We start from the raw sequence: 27,107 nt of genomic DNA, 5'->3' as shown, positions 1-27,107 counted from the left end.
TTAAGCACCCTATGTTGAACTAATATTTTGCTAAGAACAGCAAATGTTCACGTGTATATATACATATATATTAACACTAGATGCGTCATGGCCCTAAGTGCGAAAAAATAACAGTACTACAAGCTCAATCATTATGCAATTCAGAAATAACAAGTTAGTGTTATCTCCAACTAAAAAAACCCTTTAAAATAATCATATATATTGGCCAATATACAATCTAATCTAAGATATCATAATTGATAAGTTTCATCTCTTCCACTGGATGCCAGCGCCTTAGTAGTTGCCATTGAAATAAAAACGTGTTTATTGATTGTATACATGGCTTCAGGTATGTGCCCATGGTATCAATTTAAACCAAAAGTTCATTGTAATGTAAAGTTCTAACTTGTAAAATTGAGCGGAATTATGTGGAGATTGACAAAGAAATTAAAGTAAGGCACAAAAAAGGTTTTAAGTCAGACAGCATTATGACCATCTCAGCTAGATGAACACCAAATGAGAACGATCCTCTACAGGACAACAAGACAATTGGATCGGCACCCCTCCCAAGTGCAATGAAGGTCATTGTCCTAGGCCATGCCATGAAAATTAGCAAATGTTGTTAAAGAAGTCATAGACGAACCATTATACTTGAAATTGGATAACCTTTATACTTGAAATTGGATAGGAGCCGCGCAACTGCCACAAATTATAACGTAGGCTCTCCCACTTGGGGAGACCTTAGGGCGGCACCCCTCCCAAGTGCAATGAAGGTCATTGTCCTGGCCAATGAGTCTTCTTGATCAGCCATTGAACCCGTCCAGGTAAAAAAGATTTGAAGTAGCCACTCCAATCCCTTTTATAGAGCCAACCACACTTTCTTTTGTTGTTCAATTTCGAGATGGGATTGATTAAAGCCTTAACTACCTGGGTCTCATGGATTGTTGAGGCAAAAATATATAGCAAGTTAGCAACCGATTATTATGGACCAATTTGAAGTTGATAATAATCGATTTCTTTGCTTTATTTCAGCAATTTACTGGTGGGAATATGAACATCAAGAAGTTCCCCTCAACTAATTCTAACAAAAGCAACTAAAACCTTAGATTTGATCACTCCTAGCCTTATAATATGTTGAATTCTATCAGATTTCTTGCAAAATTTAACCATAAACAATAATTGCTTGCAAAATATCAGATCTATTGATAGAGAACAGCTTTTGTAGCCTATGAATTTTTAGTATTTTAACTTTTAATTTGTTGTTAACATTCAAGAATTCAAGCAACATTTTTCCTAGTAATGACAGACAAAGGGTTTCTTCACTTCTTTGACAAAAAGTACTTGTCTTTTAGAATCTCATGCTTCTAGTAATGGATCTTTAATTTCCCTTTCCATTTTAGTTTGGAATTTTAACAATTGTGGCATTCTTGCTAGTAAATCCAATGATTTTAGGGTTATAAAGTTTTGAAAATATACACTCAAAGCAAATATTTATAACATCCTCAAAATTATATTAGATGAATATGATTAAAACATTTATCTTTTTTTAAAATATTGTTTAATAAAGTATGTAAAAGCATTCCAACAATATTCATGACCCCTAAATTATTAAAAAACGTCTAATGTAATACCTTAATTTTTAATTCTTGTATCATTTTATTGAATAACTTAACACTGAAATTAATGATGCAATTAACCAATGAAAATTCAATATGTTTATACATTGCACACATAAATGACACATGGATATTATGTGATAATAATTTGACTATCACATCACATAATTAAAAAAAAAAACTAAAACTAAAACTTTTTTAAAATCTAGAAATTTTATTTTTTAATTTCAAAATCTAAATTTTATTAAATTTTAAAATATGAATTTTCTTTTAAAAAATAAAAAGAATAAAATGAAAAATAAAAGAGAATTGATTGAGGAGAGAGGAGGGAGAAGGACTAGCACTGGATCTTCATGGTTCAAGAGAGATTGGTCTTTATCCTCCTTAGACTGATCAAACAATGTCAATCACTAATAAAAAATTTTATAAGACATATTTGCACATCATATCTTATTTTTGAATATTTTTAGTCAATTTTACGATTTTAAAATTTGAATAAATTACGAGTCTAATACTTGGATACATACAAAATTGTAAGTTGGACTGTGCTTAAAAAAATTATATTTGTAATTATATTAGATGAATATGATTAAAACATTTATGTTTTTAATATATTGTTTAGAGAAATAAATAAAAGCATTGGGATAATATCCTTCACAACTACCAAATTATTGAAAAATGTTTAATGTAATACCTCAACTTTTAATTCATATATCAATCTATCCAATGACTTAACACTGTTAACAAAAATTAATGATGTAATCAACGAATGAAAATTTGACACATGTAAATATTATATATGCAGAGACACATGGTTATTATGTAACAATGATGCAATTATCACAAGTCATAATTAAAAAAAAAACTAAAACCTTTTAAAAATCAAGAAAATATTTTTAAATTTTCAAAATCTAAAATATTTTTAAAAATTAAAATATGAACATTTTTAAAAATTTTCAAAGTAAAAAAAAAAAAAAAAAAAAGAGAATCAATTAAGGAGAGAGGAGGGGGAGGGGGACCAGTGCCAATCTTTATGGTTCAAGAGAGATTGGCCCTTATCCTTCTCAGTCAAATAAACTAATGTCATCACACCAATAAAAACTTTTATAAGAGGTATTTGCACATCATATCTTTTTTTTGCACATTTTTAGTCAATTTTGTAAGTCTAAAATTGGAACAAAAGATGAGTTTGATACTTAGATACAAATAACAGATATCCATATCTAAGTTCATATAACATAAAATTTCATCCATCTTATTAAAAAATTAAAACTATAAGTTGGACTATGCTTAAAAAAATTATGTTTCACATTTCCATCGTCGAGATCTCTTAGTCATGATATCCTTACAAGCTCTTCTATTTTATTTTTTTTCAATTTCAGTATCACAAGCTTTAGGCAACAATTTCTTATTGAACTTGCAAAAAGCCTTTAATAGACAGATTATCATGCACTCCAAAGCTTCAATATATCGCTCTTTCTGTCAATTGGCTTATTTCGAAGAAATTCTGAATCCAAGTGTCTCTAAAAATTAATTTTGCTCGCTCGTTCCCAGTTTTCTTCCATTTTCTTACGCTCCTTACTTTGTAGCTTCTGAACTATTAAATTGATTTTTGCCCAATTAGCTACTTTTATCCGATTTCAAATACTGAACTAGAACTGGTGGAGTGGAGTGTGCCAAGCCTGTGCTGTAATGCAGCGCAAAAGCGACACTCGAGATTCCCAGTAGCAAGCTATTGTGATGGATTCTCCCTCTAAAAGATTTTATTTAATATCATCTGAGTCATTGACCTACGTATCAAATATTAAACTGATAAAACAGATATTACACTTAATCTTAGCTAAAAGGACGAGAAAGGTACGAGTTACACTGTAGCTTGGATTGTCTTTTATATCGAACCTTGGCGTGACCCTTGGCTTGGACTCTGGATGTGGGATCTGAACTTAGTGAAAAGAACTCCTACCCTGATGTATTTGCACATGAAAATTATTCTCATGTCTATTGCGGTGTCTTTAATTTGTTATTCCTTTGGTGCAAGGTGAAGTCATTTTAGTTAAAACAAAAAATTTCACCATCTCTGCGTCAGACTAAGTTAGCTTGGGAAAAACTAATTAATTGTTCTCTAAGAACTTGAGCTAATAACTAAATAACAAGTATTTAAACAATCACCCAAATTGTAGCAGAGAATCAAGCATTAACATCACAGATTTCCTTAGATCAATGATGTATACAATCGAATTCACTCGGCTAAGCATGTATTTTCTGGATGCCGCTAAGCTGTCATTGAAAATTAGATTCATTATTACCAATTTGGTAACTGGGAAATCTAAAATCAATTCTCCTAAATGCTTCTTCATTTAGTTCCAGTTTTAACTTGTTTCATCAAATACTGGCCATTTTTGAAAAGTTTTACTTAATGAACCAAATTGGTTAGCTGTGATTGCATTGCAAATGCATATATATAGCTTCAAAGTTAGCAGAATCGTTCAAAGATCTTCTTCATTTAGTTCCAGTTTTAACTTGTTTCATCAAATACTGGCCATTTTTGAAAAGTTTTACTTAATGAACCAAATTGGTTAGCTGTGATTGCATTGCAAATGCATATATATAGCTTCAAAGTTAGCAGAATCGTTCAAAGATTTTTCCCAAAACAAAATTATTGGTTTCTGTCAAACAACCTTGTGACCATCCCACGCTGGGTAAGAACCAGCTGAGAACGATCCTCTACTGTTTCAGTTGGTTGGGCGGGGACGAGGTATCAGTTAATCTAGCTCTAATCACAAGGTTATGGTTCATCAAAAGTTTGGCACTTTTCACTACAGTATTAAGATTTAAATAAATAGAAGTATATTGAAATCTTATTTATTTTGTTTTACTATATTATTTTCTTATTTTTAACATTTCGAGAAGTACATAAAATTACAATCCAGTGGTCAAATGTTTGGATCAACATTATACACCTGAGTTATAGGTTTAGATTGATGTCTATATGTATAATTGAATCAATTGTTTTCAAAGTGATGTATTTTACTATTTAACACCAACAACTACAACTGAGTCAAAATTTTTTCTAGAAAAGGCATTTGCATTAACATTGTAAGATTGAATTGATGTATACATTTACAATTGAATTAATTAAATGTTTTAGAACCTTCAGTCAATTTTTTTTTTTTTTCTGGAAAGACATTTTCGTTACTTAACATTATAAGAAAAGGAATTGAAGGACCCAAGGAAGTTGATCATTACGAGTGTTACGACGAATTTGATTGGAAAATTCTATGGCAAAAAGAAGACTCATTAGCTTGCTATTTACCCAAAGCCTAAATGTATGAGGAACTTGGACGAATTTGATTGGAAAATCCAGTGGCAAAAAGAAGATTCATTATCTCGTTATTTACCCAAAGCCTAAAGATATGAGGGAACTTAGAAATGGATTTATATGAAAATACAATATTTTTGTTACTCAAACCAACCATCTGGAGAAGCAATACACCGGGTACACTAATCAGTAAGATTGATGAAGTAGCAATTAATGCAAAAACAACCAATTAGAAGGCAACAGTCATGTTTCTAATCCTCCAAGCTACCAACAAAAGAGCTATACCATTTGATCCCTCTATCATATTGACAAAAAATTTTAATAAAATGTGGGATAGAGTAGAAGGATTTTACCATGAATTGATTGATTCTATATGACTTATTTGGAACCCTTTACTGCTTTTATTCAGGCATGGGGTTGAGGGTGATTCTTTTATTTCAAGTTCACAAATAGACATGTTAGATGATGCATTTATATATCTATATATACAGATAAGTAGATTGACCTATAGGTTCACACGATATCTTTCTATATCAACTCATATGCCCTTGTTCAATTTGGTAGAATAAAAACAAAATAGAAATTAATTTGGTAGAATAAAAACAAAATAGAAATTAACTTTTAGAGAGACAGCTAAGTAGTTGATAGCACCAGTCTTGAAAACCGGTATAATTTGATAAAAATAACTGTTTAGGTTCGAATCCCTCAGATGAATGGCTCGACTGGAACCAAAAAGAAGATATTTTAGATATAAAATAAGTTGAGAAAGGATAACAAAAATAAAATGAGTTGAAAGGAAACAGAATACATTTTAAATCACCTGATTCCTTGAATATATATAGCGTATTTATATGAAAGCTTTCAAAACTAAGAACTGTAGGGCTTTACCCCAAAGGGAGCCCTTCCAGAAATTCTCAAAGGCCAAGGCTGAACCAAGGCCTAAGAGGGGGGTTGGAAATAGTTTTCAACCAGCAATAGACGCGCCTCGGTTAGAACCTCACTAGCTGCGTCATTGCCCCAAGCGCAAAGATGCTTAAGATTTTGCGTTTGCTAATATTTTGTAACCAATGCGAGGGTTGTCATGCTATTCACTAGCCAATATGGGACATAACATAATTACTTGGATTCCAACTTGGTATTGTGATTGTGAATTTGTGATAAAAGATTGTGATTGAAGGTAATCACAATAACATAAATTCTTACATGCTTTTGCGATTCAGAAGAAATTCACTTGTAATATTGTATCTCGCATTACATTTTCTATCAAAATTAATAATTACAATCAAACGCAGCTCAATCTCAATGCCAACTGAACTCATAATCAATATTCATGATAAGTAGTACCATACAACATATATCTGACCAGAGTAGGTGGTAAGTTCTGCTGATAACCATATGACAGGATTCAAGCTCCAGTTATGTCGGCTTCAGAAATTGGAAAAAGGGTGAAAAAGAAAACAATTATCATCAAAGACATTCACAGCTATTTCCAAAACTGATGGGAAAACTCCAATTATTTTCATTCGAGACTTCAGAAAATCTCAAACTCCATTACAGATTTCGTAATTTTCTAACCTGTGTTAGTAGAAAGCGTAATTTTTGCACTAATCCCACCAATAGATTACAGCTACATTTAGAAATAGAATATTTATCTGCCTATTTGATGAGCAAAGCTTCTGATGGTTCTTCCCATCGGTCGACTAATATATGGCCACACTTTATCAATTATATATGTCATCTATTTTTTACATTTACCACAAGTTGGTTTGAAAGTGGGCAAAATCAGGGACTAAAGCCTTGTATGAAGCTTTTTTTTTTTTTTTTGAAGATACGTAAGATAAACAAAAATCTACTGATCATTTTTCTGCACTAACTTTAATACCCATACTGGCTTTATAAATAAAAACTTGAAACTACTCAAACACCCATACTGAGCTTTCTAAATAAGAACTGCACTAACTCTAATACCCATACTGGCTTTATAAATAAAAACTTGAAACTACTCAAATACCCATACTGGGCTTTCTAAATAAGAACTTGAAACTAGAATTGAGTGCATACGCAGGCCCAGCTGCCACAAATTATGACGTAGGCTCTTCCACTTGAGGAGACCTTAGAGAAGCACCCATCCAAAGTGCAATGGAAGTCATTGACCCCGTCCAGGTAAGTATGTTTAAACGTTGAGATATGTTTCTTCTTTATACACCACGCTTATATTCCGTTTATGATATGATAGGAATGTGCGATTTCTGTCCAAAAAAATTTCCAACTAATTTTTAAGAGTTGTCAAACTACAATTTAAAATGGTAGTTTCATCGTCTCTAAGGGGACATCTCAACACTTTGTATGCTTGTTTACCTTAGAAAATAGAATCCATGGTTTGAAACTTGAAATGTGTGTCTTTACAAATTCAATTCAGATATTGATATATCACAAAAGGGCTGAACTGAAATATAATGCCAAAATCATTGAGTACTACAACACCAAAAAAGACTTGACATTGTTGTCCTGTTCATTTTCACCTAAAGCTGAATTATGCTGAGGTGCATTATGTTGAACCCGTAGATGGATTATTTTTCATAAGATTTTGTGGTTGGATTCACTTCTGATAAGATTTCTTGCTTCTTTCTGCATTATTGTATTTTTGTTGATCTAATGTCTTGCATAATTGTTGTACTTTTACTGTGGCTTTTCTTGGATTCTTCTGTGAAACTTTTTTGGTGGCTTTACTTAAAAATTAGTAAAAATTTTTGTTGTTTTACCTAAATCTATGTAATGTATTTTTAATTCAATTTAATACTAATATTTATTCGAATTATTTTCATTTATTTTCATTAAAATTTTAGCAATTGTTTTAATTGAGAGTACATTACTCAATTTTAAATAAAATATTAAAAATTTTTACTCCTTTTTAAATAGTGGAGAATTTTTTTTCTCATCTAAAGCTTGATTCTGGGAGAGATATTATAATTAAATTAATAAAAATGAAAGAAGTATGTATAGTCTTGAATTAATTAGAAAGATTTAAAAAAAATCAAATTTAATGACCAACAAACAGATTTAAGTTTATAGTAATTTAGAAAGATTTGGTTTTCTATTTTAGTTTGACTTCGGTTATATAATTTTAAACATTTTTAAATTATAAAATTTAAAATCTAATCTTTTAGTTGAGATATCTATATGTACCTTGCATAATAATTATTTTGGAAATTATCTTCCTCCGATCAAAAAGAAATCCTCTACCTCTACTCTGTAAGGTTCAAAAGACTTAAATGAAGTGTTTAGGCAAAGTTTATAAAAAATTTTATTAAAAACAATTAATAAAGTCTAAAATTGAAAATCAAAATACATAAATTAAAAGATTTCGTTACATAGATTAAATGTGTAAATATTAAAAAAAATTTAATAAATTTTGATATATTTTTAGATGAATATTTTTAGTGAAAGTATTGACATAATATTTATTAAATAAGCATAGATCAAATTTAAATTATAAATAATATTTTTAATAAATTTTTTATATATTGTTAATCTTCACATTGAATTCTATCAATATATTTATTTAAATTTTTTATTAAAATTTTTATTAAATCATTTTTAAAAAATTCACAAACCTCATATTAGTTTTATTTTAAATTCAAGTCTCACGTATGAGTTTATTTTAATTTTACATTGAATTTATTTAATTATATTTTAATTTATTGATTGATTATTTATTTGATTTTCAAACCTCATTATATTTAAGTTTGTATGTTGAATTTGTATAATTATATTTTAATTTGATAATTGGTTATTTAATTGATTATTTAATAATGTAATATTCAATTTTGATTATAATTTATACTTATAATCTTAAAAAAATTTTAAAAAATTTCTTGCTTTTAGAAAAGTAGACTCGATACATCCTATTAATGTATTGCTGTGGCAGAAAAAGTCTAATAATTTACGAGTCATGACATTTTGCTTTTGTTTTCCAACATGCAGAAAGAAAACCATTTGGCCAAAAAAGCAATAGGATGCTCTGTTGTTACCTCTGAGGCAGAAAACATTATTTAAGATTTAAAGAAAGACGTAACTTGTATTAATATGGTGCACCAGGCTTTTGTGTTTAAAGAAAGATTTAAACTAGAATTGGTGGGTGCGCTAAGCCAGTTGCATGGTCAAACTTTAGTGTGCCTCGATTCTACCATGATTAATCTTAAGCTAAGTAGCAGACGAGGCCTTATGCTTGGCATAATGGTCTTAGAGTTGTGCGCAGATAGTGTAAGCTCGAGAACATGTTGCTGATAGTGTGTGCAGGTGGTGTGAACCCTAATCACCAAGATGTGCGGGCAAGTGCAAGCCAATAGGGGGCACCCTGTAGCAAATAGTTAATCAGGTGCTGTCAATTGAAGCCATACGCGGGCACCATCGAGTGAGTTGGTAAAGCAACAAGTAGAATCTAAGAATTATAGTGACTAAGAGGAAAGCCACGTGGCCTTGAATTGGTTGAAGAACGGTCTTAAGGTGGCTGGAGAGAAAAGTGTCCTCATTTCAGACATTCTTATGGTCATGGTAAGATGGTTGAAAAAGCTCTTATGCTTTTTATAAGGGGACGACTGGTGTCAGATCTCCACAACCCCCTTGGCTAGTGAGCAAGTAAAGGCTTGGCTAGTCTGAAGTGAGTTACCTCTAGGCATATGTGGTGTCTAGATGGGCAGCCATTATTAGGTCACGAGTGTGGCACAGTGTCTCTTCGGGTCATGGTAAACTCAGGGACGGTTAGGGTCGGTGAGTCTCGTATAGAGTCGCGGCATTGAACCATGAGGTTAGATAGTAGCATTCGTTATGGCCCTTGGTTTCCCTTCTTTGAGCTAGAAGAATCATGATATGGTATTCACGTAAAAAGGCATCATTAAGCTAAGGGATGAATGGGCTAGCAACCAAACACGTTGTTAAACCTTTGTGGCCAATCGATAAATGTGAGCTGCAGTTGGGGTAGGACACCTAAGTCGTCGTGACAGGACGGGCATGATGTTGAGTGTCCATCATATGTGTGGTAGCCTAGAATGAGGGCAAAGGCTGAAGCCCTGAGATAAGAGCTTCATGGGATGAGATGAGCCTAGTGTGGCTCTATGTTAGCTATCGACTAGCACTAGTGTTATACCTTCGAGTTTTAGGCACAAGAGCTTACGTATGATGCGAGAGGGCATGGTGTTAGGTTCTCACCATGCTACAATGAGATAATATCATGAAAATCGAAGCTATACGACTTTATGAGTAAAGATAGATTGGTGCTCGAGACCTTGATGCCTACAAACAAAGATGGGTGCTTAGGGTCACCTCGAGAATCATGGGCTGATGAGATGATAGGAGTTGGGTTCCTCTCTACCGAGTTTGGGAATGTGTGACCCTAGGGGTTAAAGCCAAAAAAGGCTTACGAGTATGCAACTTGAAGGATATTGAGCTATCCATGGGAAAATGGACTTGTGAAAGGCTATCCTCGATTATGAGTAGTTTTGGTTCCATACAGACATGTGATTTTCAGTCTAAGGAATGCATGACTTGTGACACATGGTATCAGAGCCTAGTTCGACTTAGTGGTGGGATTAAAAAGGCCTAAATGTGGACATGATAACTAGAAATTGAGATGGTGTTAAGCTCAAAGAGAGCTATCGAGATAGAAATACTATTCTGTGGCTATGTGGGCTCAAGAATAAGCCATCGAGGTTATATGAAAAAAAATTAGCCTAAGTAAAAAGCCTTCAAGTTAGCTCTTGGATGCCAGACATGTGATGCCCTTACGGTAGGAAAGACCATGTTGAGACAATGATGCAAAAAGGGCATACACCATGAAATAGTTTGTGTAAGGCCATGTAGGCTAAAAAGGTCTTATCTCAAAAAACTTGAGTTGAGCTTATTGAGATTAGTTACTAACATGTGCACTTGTTGTATGGTGTAAGTGCCTTAACAGGGATACACGCTGAGTATTTAGGTCACTTGGACCCATTTTGTAAAGGTTAACACCTTGAGTTTGTGATGGTCAACAGACCATGAGTTCTCGTGGTCAGAGGATTATGAGAGTGTGTTAGGTAGACCATGCTTTGTGTTGGTCAAGAGAGAAAACTTTATGAGATATGATGGTCAGTAGGCCACAACAGTCTGTAGTTCAATGGAACGAGCAAACGAAAGTTGGCTAATTGATAAAACATTGAGTTGTGTAGGTCAAAAGACCAATTAAGTTGAGCAAAATCGATGGTATTAGCATTCGAGTTTACATTCGATTAGTAGATTAGATGAGTTTAAGTAGTGTAGAGAAAATCCAATTGAGTTGAGCCAAATATGAAGTCTTTGAGTAGATGTGACCCATGGGATGGCCATAAGTTCAAGTAGGTTAGTGGACCTTAAGTACCAAGTGGGTTGGTGATCTTTGAGATTGAACTGGTTAGGAAACCTTATGTTTAGAGTTTAATTAATGGATCTTCGAGCATTGAGTGGGTTTTGAGATGCCTTAAGAGTTATGTCAGATTCAAGGTAAATGATTTGTGGAACCATCATGGAGATATGGTTGCATACAGAACTGACTTGAGTTCAAGGAAAAATGAGGGAGACTTGTGATTTCTAGTGGTATTGAGCTAAGGCGATGAAGCTTATGAGATATCTGTGCATGAGTTGAGTCCGAGATAATGAGTGTTAAGGTGTTATCATGAGGGTAGTTAGCCAGAGGCCCACACCTAGAGAGGTGACCTTGAAGGGGTTGAAAGGACCCAAATTGTGAGATGGCTAAATTGTTTGAATACCACCATGATAAGGTCTATTATAGGTGGTGCCATATGAGTGTGGTTGACCTAAGCACCATGTCCAAAGGGGCACATCGAAGAGTCAATGTCGTAGGCGTGCGATTAGTGTTATGGGTCACATCTAGCAAGGCATACTAATATATGACAAAGTAGGTGGGTCATTCATTCGACTGAGGGTCATGATTAATAAGGGTGCCTTAAGGTTACAACATGATGTGATCATGGGTGAAGCAATGCAGTGGAATTTATTAAGCAACAGTTTGAGTCTAGTAGTCATATATGGAGATAGCATAGAGGTGCATTAGAGCTGGGATGGTTCCTTTACATCGGTAATGAATGAGAATTGTGGCCAATGTCTCATTTGACGTGATTATGACTTAATCTTTAAGGGCACAAGTAAAAAACACATGAGAAAATGTCAACTGTGTGCAACAACAGAGTTAGGTTTGGTCTTGGCATTGATAAGGGCATCAACATAGTAAGTAGAGGAAAATGTTATGGTTAAGCCTTAGTGTGCCTTAATCCTATCATAATTGACCTTGAGTTGAGTAGCAATGAAGGCCTTGTGGTCGAGATAATGGTCATAAAACTATGCATGGGCAGTGTAAGTCTAAAAACATATTGCTGACAGTGTGTACGAATGATGTGAGCCCTAGTCCCCAAGATGCATGGGTAAGAATAAGCTAGTGGACGAATGCCTTGTAGCCAAATAACTAGTCAAGTACTGTCAATCAAAGCCATGCGTAGGCACCCTCGAGTCGGTTGATGGAGTAACAAATGGAATCTAAGAATCATGGTAACCAAAAAGAAGGTCATGAGGCCCTCAGGTGGTTGGAGAGAAAAGTGTCCCCATTTCAGACATTCTTATAGTTCTTGGTAGAATGATTGGAAAAGCTTTTATTCTCTTTAAAGGGGGATGACTGGTGTTAACTCTCCACCACTCCTTTAGTTAGTAGGCAAGTAGAAGCTTGGTTAGTTTGAAATAAGCTACTTATAGGCACATGTGGTATCTAGGTGGGCAATCATTATTGGGTCACAAATATGACACGATGTCTTCTTGCGTCATAGTAAACCCAGAGACAGTTAGGGTCGATGGGCCTCATATCATACCGTAGCTATGAACCATAGGGTTAGGCGGTAGTGTTCACTATGCCCCTCGATTTCCTGAAGTTGAAAGGATCATGATATGGTATTTGCATAGAAGGGATACCATTAAGCTTGAAAGATGAGTGAGCTAGTAGGCAGACATGCTGCTAGACCTTTGTAACCAATCGATAGATGTATGCTATGGCTAGGGTAGCACATTCGAGTCCTTGACGTAGGATAAACATATGTTAAGTGTCCATCATGTGTGCAGGTAGCCTAGAATGAGGCTAAAGGCTGAGACCTTGAGATTTGAATTTCGTGGGACAATATGAGCCTAATGTAGCTTTGGGCTGGATGCTGACCAGCGTTGGTGTTGTGTTTTCGGGTTCTAAGCAAGAAAACTTGCGTATGATGTGGGCAGGCGTGATGTTAGGTTCTCATCATGACAGAATGAGATAATATCACGAGAACTTGGGCTGTGTGCTCTTATGAGCAAAGGTGGGTCGATACTCGAGACTTTGATGCCTGCAAGTAGAGATTGGTGCTCAAGGCCACCCTAAGAATTATGGGCTGATGAGATGATGGGAGTTGGGTTCCTTCCTACCAAGTTTGAGAATGTGCAACTAGGAAAAGTTCATGAGTATGTAGCTTGAAAGATATTGAGCTATCCATAAGAAAATGAACTCGTGAAAAGTTGACATCGACTATAAGTAGTCTTGGGTCGCACGAACACATGATTTTGGTCTAAGAAACACATAGCTTGTGACACCAATTCTGTAGTGCAACACTAATGCTATAGTGTAATGCAAAGGCGACGCTCAAGAATCCCAATAGCAAGCTACTGTAATGGACTTTCCCCCTAAAAAAATTAATTTAAGATTATAAGAGTCAACAACCCACAGACCAAATATTAAACTAATAAGTATAAATACTACACTTGTTCTTAGCCAAAAGGTCAAGAAAAATATGAGTTTTGTTTTTAATTTTTCTTTTATAATGCAACTCCACATCACCTCTGGCTTATACTTTTAAAATGGGATGCAAACTTATTCAAAAAAAAAATTTTATTTTTTATGTACAAAATTTTTATGATACAAGAAACAGCTACATGGTACCTCAATGAAGAGTCTTATTTTTTGTACATTTAAAAATTTTATTTTATGAATTTTTGCATGTGGCACATTGATGTATTTGCACAAAAAAATTTTTTTGATTTCTATGAAACCACAGACTTTGGAGCATAGCTTTGGAATATTGCGGTAATCTTTGTTACTTTTTCAATATAAACTAAAGTCATCCCAGCTAAAACCAATAATTTCACGGTCTCAAGGCCACACACTAAGCTAGCTCGTATAAAACATGTTCTCTAAGAACCCAAGCAAATAACTAGCTAACAAATCAACCTCCAAAAAGTCACCCAAATTGTAACAGAATGGAGCATTAAAATCACAATTTCCTTGGATTGAAGATGTAAATAATCTAATTTTTGAATATTATATGAGTTGTTAATCCTCTTGTTGCAGCTGATATTGAACTGATCAATTAAATGATATTATTCATTTTCTTTTATTTTTAAACTGTGAATTTTTTATAAAAAAAAATTCATCAATACTACAGCAATACTTTATAATTGGATATGATCTAAAAATAAATAAATAAAATTAAATATATTATTCAATCCCTTAGAAAGGATTTAAATCCATCTTTCAGTGAAACATTAAAATTGGATATTAAACCTCTCAGCATATTATATCGAACATATTCACCATGATTCTCAGTTAAACCTCTCAGCATAGCCATCATTTTAAAAATTGATTAAAACACATAAGAGACAAACTTGAAAAGCTAATAGAAGTGGTTCAGAAGCATGACCAAATAGGCAAAAAGTTTTAACTTCCAATTGGACAATTCTAAAATCAATTCCCTAAACGCTTCTATATAAAACATACCAGTTTTAACTTCTTTCATCAGTTTACTTGTGCAATACTAGCCATATTTCAAAAGTTTTTGACTCAAAACACTAAATTCCAATAAAGATTGGGAGAGTCTGTTAAACAACCTTGTGACCATCCCAGCTGGTTAAACACCATGCTGAGAACGATCCTCTACTGCACCAACTGGTCAACGGTGACCAGGAAGCGATTAATCACGCTCTAATCACAAGGCCATGTTTCATCAACTAGTCTTGAGATCTTCTCATTTTTGCTTAAGGATACAAAGGTACGAGCTTATAAAACAAATCCTATTTATGTAAGGTCGTGAGTCACGAACCTAAGAAAGAGTCTTGAATCCCACATCGAACATGATAGGAGGGTCACTAGGGTATAAAAGGGTTCACACCACCTCTGACTTGTGAGGTGTCTTTTGTAGGACAAAACCATGAGGCCAGGAGGCCAGAGCGGACAATACCTCACAAGGGTGTGAACCGTGGCGGTTAGGCTGATCTAAGACGTAGGATGAGTGCATGCTCGGAGTCTCTGGCCCCTCTGGTCTCACGATTTTATCTTACAAAAGACGCCTCACAAGATAGAGATTGTGTGAACCCTTTTATACCCCAGTGACCCTTCTATGATGTGAGATTCATGACTCTTCCTAAGGTCCATAACACGTGCATATTTTCCCTTTCTTCCTCGAATAAATATTATCCATAACTCATCTGTCTTTTCCATGCGGGACTATATGACTGCTTCATAGTGCTCATCGTTTTTTTCCAAAGATGAAAAGGCTAGGTTTTGTTAGAAAATTGGTAGAGCAGAAAGAAATTAACAGAATCTGAAAGTAAAACATTTCCATTTTTTCTTCCTGGCATGTCTAGTTTAACAGCTATACCACATTTCTATTTTTTTTCCTTGGAAAAATGCAAGAAAAACGACAGAGTATTTCTCTCTAACAAAGTATTTGCAGTATGGATTAGGATCTAAGCAACAGACACATAGTCTCAGGAGCTGTGCTTTTACCTGGAGGAAACTACCGCTACATTCGTCTAGATTTAGAAAACCACACCTTGACACTTTTCACAACGGTATTAAACTTAAATAAAGAGAATTATATGTAATTAATCTTATTATTTTATTATTATCGTATTTTTTATTAAAGGGATTTGAATTTAATAGTTTAAACAAAAATACATATACCTTCGATTGAATCAAATTTTAATTTGTTATCTAAATAATAAATGAATTGATTTTTTAAATATTATTATATATAATGAGAATTATGTTAATTGATTTGTTTGATCAATTTTTTAAATTCAAATTAAAATTGTATTAATAGGCATAAAGCTTTTAAAAATAAATTGTTTTGGAAATGTAAAAATTATGTTTTTAAATTGTGTTAATATTTATCAAATCGAATGTTATAAAGAAAGCAAACTTATATAAAGATTGAAACCTCTAAAAAAATATTATGAGCTTTCAAGTGTTGGCTTTTAAGAACATATTTGCATCAATATAGAGAAACTTGATTCTGCATTGGAATAATATTAATTATGGTTTTCTTATGATGTTCTCACATTATGCCATCAAAATAATTAGGTGATTTTTCTCTCTAAAAATTTTAAATAAAGGAAACTTGCCAAATGAGTTATGTCTTAAGAGCAAAAAGAAGAATAACAAAAAAAAAAAAAACTATAATAACTCATTTGAATGGTTTTAAATTACAAATTAATAAGAATAAAAAATAGGAGACAAATGATAACAACATAATTAAACAAAAAAATACAAAATATTTTTAACCAAAAGAATAAAATAGAATGAATAAGAACAATTAAATGATGGGAAATGCATATACGTATGGTCACAATAAAAGAAAATTTAAGATATTCCAATTTTTTTAATTTGATTGTGTAAATTATAAATTAATTTACTAATTTATAAATAGTAGTATATGTTATCAAAACTATAATTGATTTGCTTGACTGGCATAGTAGGGTTTAAATTTAGTTCCTTAAGAATTTATATATGATATCATTGTATTCGATTTTTAATTTAATAATAATTTTCATGTATCAAATTAATGAAAAGTGTGATCCATATATTAGTATTTAATTTAGGAGAGTGATCAAGTTATATAAAAAAATTTTACATCTTTTTATACTTTTTTTAACTATTGATTTTAATGAATTTAAAAGATGAAAGAAACAAGTCGAAAAAAAATTTAATCTCATTCTTTAAATATTGAGATTAATAATTAAAGAAAATATAAAATTAAAATATTTTACATTGATATAAATTAATCCCTACCTTCTAATTTAATATATATAGCAATTTTCATTCTTCATCTCATGATTTATTGGACTTGCAAGTTGCAATTTACATGAGAGGTATGTAGTAATAAGTTGTGTTTTTTTTTAATCTATGAGAATTGTTAGATATACAATTTCCAAAAAAAAAAAAGAAAAGGATTTGTTAGATATAGTGCAATAAAGCATAAAATTGTAGTTGATTTTTTTTTCAAAAAATAAAATAAAATAATCTATTGAGAAGAAGTCAAGATGAAAGTGTAAATTTAATGCCTATATTCAATAGTCAATACATTAACCTCAAAAAATTAATATGACAGAAGAAAACTCCCTCAAACCAACGCAAATTTGTTATTTCCAAATTAATTTGTTGCTAATGGTCAAGGATTCAAGTAACATTTTTCCTAGTAATGACAAATAAAGGGTTTCTTCACTTTGACAAAAATTACTTGTCTTTTAGAATCTCATGGTGCTTTTAGTAACGAATCTTTAATTTCCCTTTCCAATTTAGTTTGGAATTTTAACAATTGTGGCATTCTTATTAGCAAATCCAATGGTTTTAGGCCAATTTAGTTTGGAATTTTAACAATTGTGGCATTCTTATTAGCAAATCCAATGGTTTTAGGGTTATAAAATTTTGAAAATATAAACTCAAAGAAAATATTTATAACATTTTCAAAATTATATTAGATGAATATGATTAAAACATTTATGTTTTTAATAATTGTTTAATGAAGTAAATAAAAGCATTGGGATAATATCCTTCACTACCCTTAAATTATTGAAATATGTCCAATGTAATACCTCAACTTTCAATCCATGTATCAGTTTACCTAATGACTTAACACTACTAACAGAAATTAATGTTGCAATCAACCAATGAAAATTTGACACATATGTAAATATCACACATATAGAGACACACAACCACTATGTGATAGTAATGCAATTATCTCAAGTCATAATTTAAAAAAAAAACTAAAACTAAAACTTTTTAAAAATATAGAAAAAATTTCTAAATTTTCAAAAATCTAAAATTTAGAAATCTGCTTGAACTTGAACTTTTTTTTATCAAGTTTTGTAGTCTATCTTTCCTCCAAAACATGAGCTTTGGCATCACCAGAATTGAAATTTTGTTCTTGCTTTCTATATTCCTCTTCAATTTGAAGATGATTAGCTAAAACCTCAAGAGTGATTTCTTTTTTTTCATGCTTCATAATTCTTTTAAAGTCCTTCCATGATGAAGAAAGTTTGTCTATTACATGTAACACCCCATTAATCCGAGGTATTTCAGGATTTTAGTATTTTGTTTAGTTTAGGATTATTTATTTTGTTAATTAATTAATTTATGGTTTAAAAAAAAAAGAAAAAAGGGAAAAGTTTGATTTGGTTTGAAGTCTAATGTTCTAATTGAAAAAGAGAATATATTGATTTGAGAGGTAGATTTGGATTAACAATCTAAAATTGACTTTGATTAGGATACTGATACCAGGAAAAGATTCTACTATTGCGATTTGGATTAAAAGCCTATAAATAAACCCTATTAGGATCAATTAGATACAATGAAGAATCAATCATGAAAAATCAAGAGAGAAAAAGCAAAAAAAAAAGAGTTTTTTTATAATCTTCTCTAGTGTTTTGGATTTAGATCATTAGAATTTTCTCTTTGGAGTTCTACGTTAGGAAAAGGAGTTGAGAAGAAACACAAAAGGGAGGTATTCAACAAAAAGTTTTTGTAGCAAAAGTTTTAAGAGTTTCGAGTATATATGTTTTAGGTTTTTATTTGATTTTTGTTTAAACCAAAAAGAAAGGCAATCACCATAGGCAAGGGGCACTAGTAAAACCATAGGTTATTTTATAGAGAAACAAGAAAGAAGACAAGGTAATTTCTATTTTTTTTTCTTTAGTTGTATATTTATTTATGTTACTTAGTTGTTTCTCTTTCTTTTTTTATGCATATTTAAAATAAATTTTTATAATAAATTCATGATTCTTACGAAATGATTGGAGGATTTAAATATTGAATTATGAACTCTACGAAACGATTAGAGAATTTAATATTGAAATTTTAAAAAATAATTTTTCAAACATACCAAACAATGGGAATATTCAAAATTTTGTTAAATCTTACCAAATTATTGGAAAATTTAATGTTTTTTTTCCAAAATTTTTTTTTAAAGTTTTCAAATCAAAATCCTATAAAATGATTGGGGACATGCATTGATATAAAATCTTACCAAACTATTGGAGGATTTTATTATTTGCTTTCAAAAAATAATTTCTTAGAAAATATGTTAATGAATTGGATGATGGGCCTTTTCAGAGTGGGATAAGAGTCTCCATGAATACTCCTGTGGTAAGAAAATTGTTTTAAATCACTACCTAATGATTAGAGTAATTTTAAGATCAATTTTCAATAATTAAATTTACTTGGTAAAAATTCAAAAATATTTTAAGGCTTGAATAACATGAAATCAAACCGATACCATCATTTGATGAGCATTGTGAAAGTGTTATAACATTCCTCACATGTAACTATACTCTCAGATCTAGTCATAGTTTCGTATAAATAAAATCTACTTTTTAAAAATACCTAAGTTAAATTTGGGATTTCTTTTTAAAAATGGACAAATTTACTTAGGTGGCCAATCATACCTTAACAAAAAAAAATTGGTGGCAACTCTTTAAAGTTAGATCTAGTAATAGGTTTAGGGATCTATATGTTATGACATTACAGAGGACACAATAATTGTTTCATCAATATTCATATTATATTCTTTAAACCGATTAAGCATTCTTTTAAATTCACGCAATTGTTCAATTATAGAATTTTCATCAATCATATGATAATTATTGAAATGACTAACAAGAAATTTTTTACTTATTGCATCCTCGGTCATATACCTTATCTCCAATTTGTCCCATAACTCTTTTGCAATAGTCTTATTTTGGTATGTATCAAATAGGCTGTCAGACAGACCGTTTAGAATATGGCCTTTATATATATAGTCTATATTATCCCATTTTTATCTCTCTTATTGCAATAACAGATTCTTCTGTTCATTTTCTTCTGGCCTGGGAGTAGTTAAAACATATACAACATTCAAAGTTGAAAGTAAGAAATGCATCTTCTTCTATCATATTCAAAAATTACCACCATTAAAATGATCAAATTTGACAAAACTAGAAGTCAATTCCCTGAGCGTTGCTTCAGTAGCCATTGTTGAACTAAATAAAATCTTAAGATTGTTTGAGCAAATACTAAAAATTTGAAATTACTGCTTCTGCTAAATCTAAAATTTTGAGGAAAGGCTCCAAGGCTTGTAATAGTGTCATTTTCCTTAAGATTTTATTTGCTCCCACTATATTATTTAATTACTAGGTGTGCAAAAGGGTTAAAGCAATAAATTTTGAGGTTACAATGCAGCCTAGTAACTGACTATGTTTTGCATTGACAAAATCAGTCCACCAAGCATTCACCGGTGTATCACAAGATCACCAAACTTCTATAAAGGGATTTTGTAGGAAAACTTTTATATAAAAAAAAAAAATCTAGCATTTGAAGAAAGAAGGAGAGTTCCAATAATTGCTTTTGTATATTTTTAAAAAACCAGAGAAGCTTTTTGTAAACAACTACAAACATGACTGTCTATTTTGAGTAGACAAAAACTGTTTGTTTTTTAATAGTTAAAATTGTTCATTTTATACAAACTTATCTCTCTATTTTGAACAGACTTAACTATTTATCTTTATTTTTTCTTTTTCAATGTGAGATTATTTCTCATATTTTATTTTGAAAATCTCTAATAAGGGACACCGATGCCAATCTTCATAGTTTAAGAGAGTTTAGCCCTTATCCTTCTCATATAGGTAAATTGATGTCATCACACCAATAAAATTTTTTATAAGATGTATTTGCACATCATATTTTGTTTTTGCGCATTTTTAGTCAACTTTACAAGTCTAAAATTTGAATAAATGGCGAGTTTAATACTTAGATACATACAAATAACAAATATCTATATCTAAGTCCATATAACATAGAATTTCATTCATCTTATTAAAAAAATTAAAACTATAAGTTGGACTGTGCTTAAAAAATTATGTTTTAGATTGCTTTTAGGCAACAATTTCTCATTGAACTTGCAAAAAGCCTTTAATAGACCGATTATTATGTGCTCCAAAGCATCAATATGTAAATTTTTCTGTCAATTGGCAACTTTCGAAAAGATTCTAATCCAGGTGTCAATTAAAGCTTAATACATAATTTTGCTTTTCGCTCACTCGTTCCAATCTTTCTTCCAATTTCGTGCTCTCCTTCTCACTTACTATTTTCTACGCTTTCTTCCTCCTATCTGTATGCTAGTAAAACCTAATTGACGAGCAGATGTAATTGGATCTTGCCTAATAAGCTACTCTCCACCTTTTTAAATGATTGAACTAAAATTGGTGGGGTGCACCAGTCCTCCCAGTAGCAAGCTACTATAATGGACTCTCCCCTCAAAAAACTTATTTAATATCACGTAAATCAATGACCCACGTATCTGATAAGAGCAGACACTATACTTGATCTTAGTAAAAGGCCAAAAAAGGTATGAGTTGCTCAAATCTTCTTTTATATCGAACCTTGGCTTGACCTTGGCTTGGGCTCCGGATATGGGATCTGAACTTAATGAAAAGAACTCTTACCCCGACGTATTTGCACAGGAAAATTATTTTGATGTCTATTGTGGTGCTCTTTGTATTTCCTTTGGTGCAAGGTGAAGTCATTTTAGCTAAAGGAAAAAATTTCACCATCTCCGCGTCAGACTAAGTTAGCTTGGGTAAAACTGGTTGTCTAAGAGCTTGAGCTAACAACTAAATAACAAATTAATATTTAAAAAATCACCCAAACTGTAGCAGAGAATCAAGCATTAACATCAAATTTCCTTAGATCAATGGTGTAAACAACCGAATTCATCACTCGGGTAAGCATGTTTTTTCTGGATGCTGCTAAGCTTTCATTGCAAATTAGATTCATTATTACCAATTGGGCAACTGGGAAATCTAAAATCAGTTCTCCCAAATGCTTCTTCAAATAGTGTCCAGTTTTAACTTGTTTCATAAAAAACTGGCCACATTTGAAGAGTTTTATTTAAACAACTAAATTGGTTTACGGTGATTGTACTGCAAATGTATAGATATAGTTTCAAAGTTAGCAGAATCGTTCAAAGTTTTTTCCAAAAAACAATTGTGGGAATCTGTCCCATGCAGGGTAAGAACCAGCTGAGAACGATCCTCTACTGCTTCGGTTGGTAGGGCAGGGACCAAATGTCAGTCAATCTCGCTCTGATCACAAGGTTATGGTTCATTAACCAAACTTTAGATCCTCTCTCCTTTGTGCTCTGATCACTTTTCGTTCAAGTGATTGACATAGGCATTTTGTTAAATAACTTTTAGATTTATAAATTATGTAGACAAAAAAGTAAAGCTAACTTGTCAAAAGTTTTACATTTATTTGCTCTTCCTGGCATGTCTAGTTTAAGAGCTATACCACATTTCTATATTTTTTTTCCCAGGAAAATGCAAGAAAAACGACAGATTATTTCTCACTAACATAGCATTTGCAGTGTGGATTAGCATCCAAGCAACAGACACATAGTCTCAAGAGTTGTGCTTTTGCCTGGAGGAAACTTACCGCTGCATCCACCTAGGTTTAGAAAACCACACCTTGACACTTTTCACAACAGTATTAAAACTTAAATAAACAGAATTATATGTTTTAAATCTTATTATTATTTTATTATTACTGTATTTTATATTAAAGGGATTTAAATTTAACAATTTGAACAAAAACACATTCGATTGTATCAAATTTTAATTCGTTGTCTAAATTATAAATGTATTGCTTTTTTAAATATTATTATATATAATGAGAATTGCGCTAATTGATTTTTTTGGTCATTTTTTAAAAAATTTAAAGTAAAATTATGTTAATAGGCATAAAGCTTTTAAAAATGAATTTGTTTTTGAAAAGTAGAAATTATGTTTTAAATTGTGTTACTATTATTCATTATTGACAAAGCAAACTTATATAAGGATTGAAACCTCTCAAAAAAGATTATGAACTTTCAAGGGTTGGCTTTTAAGAATCTGTTTTGTATTTTAAACAATGTAATCAATATAGAGAAACTCGATTTTGCATTGGAATAACATTAAGTATGGTTTTATTATGATGTTCTCACATCATGCCATCAAAATAATTAGGTGATTTTTCTCTCTCAAAATTTTAAATAAAGGAAACTTGCCTAATGAGTTATATTTCAAGAGCAAAAAGAGGAATAAAACATTAAAAAAGAAAAAACTATTGTAACTTACTTGAATGGTTTTAAATTACAAATTAATAAGAATAAAAAAAGGAGAGAAAAGATAACAATATAATTAAACAAAAAAAGAATATAAAATATTTTTAAACCAAAAGAAAAAAATTGAATGAATAAAAAAAAATTGAATGATTGGAAATGCGTATACGTATGGTCACGATAAAAAAAGTTAAGATATTCTAATTTATTTTTAATTTTATTGTATAAATTATAAATTAATTTACTAATTATATGTTATCAAAACTATAATTGATTTGTTTGATTGGCATAGCAGGGTTTAAAATTAGTTCATTAGGAATTTATATATGATATTATTGTATTTGATTTTTTAATTTAATAATAATTTTCATGCATCAAATTAATGAAAAGTGTGATACATATAATAGTGTAGACACCCCATTTAATATGGGGTTAATTTATATTTTAAGATTAGTTTTCGAATTTATTTATTTATTTATTTTTGGTATTATATTTAGTTTAGAGTTATTATTATTATTTAGAAAAAAAGGGGAAAGAATTGTTTTGTTGAAATTTGAAAAGGGTTTAATTCTAATTGGGTTGATGAATTGAAAGTGTTCTAATTGAAAAATGACTATAAAAGGGAATTGGTTTGAGAGGTGGATTTGGATTAAAAATACAATGTTAAAGTTGATTAGGAGATTTCAACCAAGAAAACTCATTTTCCTATTGTAATTGGGGTTAGAAGCCTATAAAAAGACCCCATGAAGATCAATTAAAAATAATCAAGAATCAATTAGAAAAATCAAGAGAGAGAGAGAGTAAAAGAAAATAAAAAAAAATTAAGAGTTTTTTTTATAGTTTTTTCTAGTGTTTTGGGTTTAAATAATTAAGATTTTTTTCTTTGGAGTTCTATGCTGGAGAAAGAAATTGAGAAGAAACATAAAAGGGAGGCATTCTACAAAAAGTTTTTATAGCAAAGTTTTCAAAGGTTTCAAGTATATGTGTTTTAGGTTTCTGTTTGATTTTTATTTAAACCAAAAAGAAAGCTAATAGCCACATACGAAGGGCGCTAGTGAAGCCATAGGCTGTTTTGTAGATAAACAAGAAAGAAAATAAGGAAATTTCTATTTTTTTCTTCTTTATTTGCATATTTATTTATGTTACCTAGTCGTTTCTCATTTTTCTTTTATGCATATTTAAAATAAATTTTTATAATAAATTCATGATTCTTACAAAATAATTGGAGAATTTAAATATTGAATTGTGAATTCTACCAAACGATTGAAGAATTTCATAATGAATTTTTGAAAAATAATTTTTCAATACTACTAAATGATTGGAAGATTTAAATTTTTTAGTTAAATTTTATTAAACTATTGAAAGGTTTAATGACAATTTTAAAAAAAAAATCGTAAATAAGTTTTCAAAAAATCCCACCAAATGATTGGGGGATATACATCAAAATAAAATTCTACCAAATGATTGAAGGATTTTATTGATCACTTTCAAAAATAATATCTTGAAAAATATGTTAATGAATCTGACGATGGATTCTCTTTTGAGTGAGACATGAGTCTCCATGGATATTCTTGAGGTGAAAAAATTATTTTAAATTACTACCAAACGGTTAGAGTAATTTTAAGATCAATTTTCAATAATTAAATTATTTGGTAAATTATAAAAATATTTTAAGGCTTAGTTAACACAAAATTAAACTAGTACCATCTTTAGATGGGTTTTGTGAGGGTACTATAATCTTCTTCACATATAATTGAACTCTCGAATTTAGTTCTAAAATGTAAACTAGAACTTATTCTTTTAAAGATCCTTGGTCAAGCTTAAGACATCCTTAGGAGCATAAATTCATTTAGGTGGCCAATCATACTTAAATAAAAATATTGGTGGTGACTCCTTTAGTTATGTTTAGCAATGGCTCTACAAATTTATATGTTATGACAATTAGTATTTAATTTAGGGGAGTGATTAAGTTATATAAAAAAATTACATCTTTTTATACCTTTTCTTAACTATTGATTTTAATAATTTAAGAGATAAGAGAGACAAGTCCAAATAATAATAATAATAATCCCTCCCTTCTAATTTAATATATATAACAATTTTCATTCTTCATCTCATGATTTATTGGACTTGCAAATGGCTATTTACATGAGAGGCATGTAGTAATAAATTATTTTTTTAATCTATAGAATTTTTCCAAAAAAAAAAACAATAATTGTTAGATGTAGTGCAATAAAACATGAAATTGTATTTCAATTTTTTTTTCAAAAAATAAAATAAAATAATCCATGGAGAAGAAGTCATGATGAAACTGTAAATTTAATGTCTATATTCAATGGTCAATCCATATAACCTCAAAACATTAATATGAAAGAAGAAAACTCCTCCCAAACTAATGCAAACTTGTTACTTCCAAATTAATTTTTTGTTAATGTTCAAGGATTCAAGCAACATTTTTCGTGGTATTGACAGACAAAGGGTTTCTTTACATTGACAAAAATTACTTATATTTTAGAATCTCATGGTGCTTTTGGTGATGGATCTTTAATTTCCCTTTCCATTTTAGTTTGGAATTTTAACAATTGTGGCATTCTTGCTAGCAAATCCAATGATTTTAAAGTTATAAAATTGTGGAAATATACACTTAAAGCAAATTTTTATAACATTTTCAAAATTATATTAGATGAATATGATTAAAACATTTATGTTTTCAATAATTATTTAATGAAGTAAATAAAAGTATTATTGAAGTAAATAGTTTATATAAAATTTAAAATCAATTCCGCAAATGTTTCTATAAAAAACATACCAATTTTAACTTATTTCATCAGTTCACTTGTGCAGTACTGGCCATATTTGAAAAGCTTTTTACTCAAAACAACTAAATTGCAAAAAGGATTGGGAGAGTCTGTCAGACAACCTTGTGACCATCCCTGTTAGTTAAACATCATGCTGAGAACGATCTTCTACTGCTCCTACTGGTCAACAAGGACTAGGAAGCGGTTAATCACGCTCTGATCACAAGGCTAATCACGCTCTGATCATAAGGCCTGGTTTCATCAACCAGACTTGAGATCTTGTCTCCTTTGTGCTAAGGGATATAGAAGTACGAACCTATAGAACAGATCCTATTCAAGTAAGATCGTACCCTTTTCTTCTTTCTTCTTCCTATAAATACCATCCATAACTCATCTGTCTTTGCCATGTGAGACTATATGACTGCTTCGTGGTGGTCAGCGTTATTTTGAAAAGATGAAAAGGCCTAGGTATTGTTAGAAAATTGGCAGAGCCGAGAGAAATTAATAGGATCTGGAAGTAAAACATTTCCATTTTTTTTCTTCCTAGCATGTCTAGTTTAACAGCTATACCACATTTCTATATTTTTTTCCCTGGAAAATGAAAGAAGAACGACAGAGTATTGCCCTCTAACATAGTATTTGCAGTACGGATTAGCATCTAAGCAACAGACACAGTCTCAAGAGTTGTGCTTTTGACTGGAGGAAACTTACAGCTGCATCCACCTAAGTTTAGAAAACCACACCTTGACACTTTTCACGACAGTATTAAAACTTAAATAAACAGAATTATATGTTATAAATCTTATTATTATTTTATTATTACTGTATTTTATATTAGAGAGATTTAAATTTAACAGTTTGAACAAAAACATATATACATTCAATTGAATCAAATTTCAATTCGTTGTTTAAATTATAAATGTATTGAATTTTCAAATATTATTATATA

At 31.0% G+C, this 27,107-nt stretch overlaps 4 non-coding genes and 4 pseudogenes across 4 annotated transcripts; all 8 read right to left on the bottom strand.

Annotated features, from left to right (window-relative positions):
- Nucleotides 1-659: 659 nt before the first annotated feature.
- LOC149511159 (U1 spliceosomal RNA) lies at nucleotides 660-811 on the bottom strand (annotated as a pseudogene).
- Nucleotides 812-3,261: 2,450 nt separating this feature from the next.
- Nucleotides 3,262-3,456, bottom strand: LOC149511158 (U2 spliceosomal RNA). The gene has a single exon (XR_016334494.1). It is a non-coding gene; the product is annotated as a U2 spliceosomal RNA (small nuclear RNA).
- Nucleotides 3,457-5,794: 2,338 nt separating this feature from the next.
- Nucleotides 5,795-5,945, bottom strand: LOC149511157 (U4 spliceosomal RNA). The gene has a single exon (XR_016334439.1). It is a non-coding gene; the product is annotated as a U4 spliceosomal RNA (small nuclear RNA).
- A 1,011-nt stretch (nucleotides 5,946-6,956) lies between these two features.
- LOC149511156 (U1 spliceosomal RNA) lies at nucleotides 6,957-7,085 on the bottom strand (annotated as a pseudogene).
- A 6,468-nt stretch (nucleotides 7,086-13,553) lies between these two features.
- LOC149511155 (U2 spliceosomal RNA) lies at nucleotides 13,554-13,747 on the bottom strand. The gene has a single exon (XR_016334497.1). It is a non-coding gene; the product is annotated as a U2 spliceosomal RNA (small nuclear RNA).
- Nucleotides 13,748-14,823: 1,076 nt separating this feature from the next.
- On the bottom strand, nucleotides 14,824-15,039 carry LOC149511154 (small nucleolar RNA U3). Its single transcript, XR_016334436.1, has one exon. It is a non-coding gene; the product is annotated as a small nucleolar RNA U3 (small nucleolar RNA).
- A 6,391-nt stretch (nucleotides 15,040-21,430) lies between these two features.
- LOC149511153 (U2 spliceosomal RNA) lies at nucleotides 21,431-21,615 on the bottom strand (annotated as a pseudogene).
- Nucleotides 21,616-26,265: 4,650 nt separating this feature from the next.
- LOC149511152 (small nucleolar RNA U3) lies at nucleotides 26,266-26,506 on the bottom strand (annotated as a pseudogene).
- Nucleotides 26,507-27,107: the final 601 nt, after the last annotated feature.

The sequence above is a fragment of the Durio zibethinus genome, chromosome 26 (genome assembly GCF_047325235.1).
Source record: "Durio zibethinus cultivar Kanyao isolate XHJ-2024 chromosome 26, ASM4732523v1, whole genome shotgun sequence".
In the NCBI taxonomy this organism is placed as follows: domain Eukaryota; kingdom Viridiplantae; phylum Streptophyta; class Magnoliopsida; order Malvales; family Malvaceae; genus Durio; species Durio zibethinus.
Note: the sequence above shows the minus strand (reverse complement) of the source record. Positions and strands in the feature narration are given on the sequence as shown.